At 40.9% G+C, this 4,066-nt stretch overlaps 1 pseudogene; it reads left to right on the top strand.

Moving 5' to 3' along the window:
- The first annotated feature begins 1,538 nt into the window (after positions 1-1,538).
- LOC125350673 lies at positions 1,539-1,915 on the top strand (annotated as a pseudogene).
- The last annotated feature ends 2,151 nt before the right edge of the window (positions 1,916-4,066 follow it).

Below are 4,066 nucleotides of genomic sequence, written 5' to 3'. Positions count from 1 at the left end.
AGTCTTATAAACCCAGATATATCTGTACTAATTTCAGGAATAAAAGCTCTTGAGTTCCATGCATTGGACACACCCCTGCTTTTGTACATTTTATTCTACATTTTATTGTTCCAAATTAAATTCAGCTTTTAAAATAAGGTTCAGATTCAATTATGATATCCCTAGAACTTTGCTCTTTGTTTTGATGAAAAGAATCCACATCTCTCATGTTCTTCTAAAACACTTTTCTTCCTATTCTCACCTATTTGCCAGCTGCTTTTCAGGTTGCAAGAAAATATTGGCCCTGCATTGAAACATAGAACAAATACACAAATACTCTGGGAGGAGCCACTAAGATGCATACCAAAATGTGTACCTGTGAGCACTGAGAAAATTCTGAGAGTGATGTCCCTATAATTTCTGCAGTTCTGCTTTCCCTGAATTAATATAATACCCCCGTAACCTATGACACATAAACCCCACTTGTTGAAAGTATATTCATTCAAAAAGCTGAACAAAAAATCATACTTTTTTATACAGTTAATGTAACTTGTAATGAAAGATAATGAACACCCTAAAATTACTTGGGAAATGTTCCCTACCACCTACTAGAATTCTTGATGCTGTTAGTCCACACATAGGCTCCCCATCTCATCATTAAAAGGTTGTGCATGGTACCTTCCACTTCCTGTAGAAGACATTGCAAAGATTAACGATGTCATTGAATCCCTTTTCGCATATGCATTGGTGGATTGAGAAGCAACTGTGAGAATGATGGAGACCCAAGTAAATCACCCTCATTCTTAGATGCGAAGGGCCTGCCTGATGATCGAGCAAGAGATGATGCTGTTGAAGGTGGGTGGCAGCAGCATGATGAAGACTTCAGCTTGCTTTATCCTAGAAGAAGGATGGGAACTCACATGAGCAAGATGTGTCCTCAACATGCAAGGAAGAGTTAGCAATGGCATTGCTCTCATTGCTATGGGGTTTCGTTTGCTTGCTTTATCAAGGAGCAATCTGTTATGAATGCTCACTATTTTTAGTAGTTCCCATGCATATGGTTTAAACAAGTAATTTTAGTTTCTCCAATTAACTTAGAAACCAGTAACAGATCAATGGGGAAATGTATTCTGAAAACCACTGCAACACAAATGCACTTCAAAATATAATCAGATATTTTGAAGCCTTTATCTGTATCAACTTGTAACAAACACATACTTTGTAAGTATTTATAAAACACATTTAGCTCATTTTTGTGGGGCACGCCCACCCGATGCTGTGCATCATTAAGAGGTGGTTCTAACTGGCCCCGCCTCCAAGCCTTGGGACCACGTGTAGCCAAGATGGCACCTGGTGGTGAACCCAGAGGCAGTCCTGTGGGCTGTGATGTAGAATTAGGCTGCCCCTTAGGGAGGTCCCTTGAAGCTCCACCCTGATAGACAGCTCAGGCATCAAATCCCAGCCCTTACATAGGTGCACGTACCCCTTCCCTTCCACCGCCCTCCGACCCCTTTAAAAGAACAGCTCATTGCCGCCATTAAAACAAGTCTTAGCTTCCTTTCCAGCTTGGGACCGGCAGAATGGCTCCCGCAAAGAAGGGTGGTGAGAAGAAGAAGGGCCGTTCTGCCATCAACGAGGTGGTGACCTGAGAATACACCATCAACATTCACAAGCGCATCCATGGAGTAGGCTTTAAGAAGCGGGCCCCTCCTGCACTCAAAGAGATCCGGAAGTTCCCCATGAAGGAGATGGGGACTCCAGATGTGCGCATCGATACCAGGCTTAACAAAGCTGTCTGGGCCAAAGGAATAAGGAATGTCCCCTATCGGATCAGTGTGCGCCTGTCCAGGAAACGCAATGAAGATGAAGACTCACCAAACAAGTCCCGGTCACCACGTTCAAAAATCTACAGACAGTCAATGTGGACAAGAACTAGCCAGTGTCAAATGAAGCTATAAAATTGCAAAAAAAACAAACAAAAACAAACAAAAGAGTCTTAGCGCTGACTGGCTCCTGGACTGTCTGTGTGTCCTCCATTAAGAGGGGGGCTGGGTGGAAGTCTGTCAGCCCTCTTATCCTCTTCCTGGACCTGTCCGCATGGGGTGTGCTCTTCCGTCTCTCCTGCAGGACAGGAGAGTGCGGGAGGCTTAAAAACCCAGGCAATTTTTATCTTTAACTTACAAAGTAGTTTTTAAGGCTACCAGGGTATTAAAATACTGTACAAATTTAGCTCGTATTCTAGATGTACTTATTTTAGGAATCATTTAGAGCATGACTATTTGTGGAAACATTAGCTCTTTAGTTGTAATCTTAAATCTTCAGTGATATTTTCCTCATTTGTTGAGTTGATTTAATATGATAAAAAGTAACATATTAAATTAGTTTGATTAATGAAATAAAAAGAAATAATTTGATTAACCAAATACAAGCATCTTGAGCTGGGAATGTACCTCAATGATAAACCACTTGCCTAGAATGTTCAGACATGGGGTTTGACTTTTAGCACTTAAAAAAAATATAAGCAACTTTATTTTCAAGTCGTGGGGTTTGAACTCTGGGCCTGGGCATGTCCTGAGCTCTTCAGCTCTACTACTTTGAGCCACCGTGCCACTTCTACTAGAAGGTAGTTAATTGGAGATAAGAGACAGACTTTCCTGCCTGGGCTGGCTTTGAACAGTGATCCTCAAATCTTGGCTTCCTGAATAGCTAGGATTACAGGTGTGAGCCACCAGTGCCCAGAATAAACAAGCACTTTTATGAACTAAGGTACTTGATACTTGGAATTTGAGTTGGCCTGAAACATTTTTCTTTTATATCTTTGAAGTCTAAGTGCCTATGTAGTTCATAATGTCTAACATGCTCAGTAAAGATCAGTAAAAGAATAATGCATGGATGAATGAATAAAAGTATAATTACCACATCCAATTAACCCAGAAAAAGGACTTGCATTTAGGATTTGGGTAGGATTTCCACAAAGTTTCCCAGGAGAAAACAGGAAAAATGTGGGAGAAGAAGCCAGGCAAGTGTCTGTTTTTAAGTAAAATCTCAGGCTCAGCCCAGTCTCTCCTGGGGCTTTGATGTTTGTAGTGCACCTCACTGTTTATTGTACCAGGTAACTCGACATTTCTGTGCAATGTGGATTAGGAAAGGTGTTAAGTGCCTCAACAGCTCTGGATCTACACTCCAAAAGCAAACCCAAAGGGAACACTTAAGTTTTCTAGAATGTACACTTCTCAGAAACATGTGGACTATGAAGAGTTGGCATGGTAACTAGTTAAGAGGGATCTGACAGGACTAGCCTAGTGCCACCGGTGTTTGCCAAAGCTAAAAGGGGGCATGCCCAAGACTGAGAAGTGAATTCATAGTTGTGGATTTTTTTTTCTAGGACAATACAACCATTCACTTCTTTAGTTGATTGATAATTTAATGCATTTTACAGAAAATAACCATAAAAGAAACAAGTTACTATAAGATGTTCTTCATCGGAATGCATCAATTTTGAAAGCTTAAAAGTTTGTATGGTCTCTTCTTTACTATTGCAAACATTGTACATACCTTTGACCAATATGCATAGATCTGAAGTCTTTATTTCTCTTTTTTAAAAATAGTTTACTATTGTTCCAGGGTACACTAGCTGGTGCTCATTGGCTTTTCTGGTCCAGCTCTTTCTTGCTGGTCCCATGAGGCTCTTCTATTCTCCTGTCTCCCTGTTTCTCTACTAAAGCATTGTCCTTTCAGTTCTGTATAACCACATATCTCTTCCAATAGCCCAAGTTGGACTGAGTTTCCTCTTATTCAAACTGTTAGCAGTCAGCTGGATAGGATTCTATTTCTTTATCCAGATAGAACTTACGAGTAAGTGAGAAGTTCTTCCTGGTGCTTAGTAGTTTTTGTAATCCTTGGCAGGCAGTGGCAATGAACAGCATTAGGTGGCATTATCTAGTGTTACAGCTCTTTGACAGGCCAGGGTGTTGGGATCCCCAGCTCTATAGTCACAAGAGTTACAGCTCATAGTCTTTGGATATCAAGATTACCAGTCCTTCACAGCATTGATGTTGTTTCGGGAACTCAGACGTTGCGCGCCTCA

This window comes from Perognathus longimembris, chromosome 4 (assembly GCF_023159225.1).
Source record: "Perognathus longimembris pacificus isolate PPM17 chromosome 4, ASM2315922v1, whole genome shotgun sequence".
In the NCBI taxonomy this organism is placed as follows: domain Eukaryota; kingdom Metazoa; phylum Chordata; class Mammalia; order Rodentia; family Heteromyidae; genus Perognathus; species Perognathus longimembris.
Note: the sequence above shows the minus strand (reverse complement) of the source record. Positions and strands in the feature narration are given on the sequence as shown.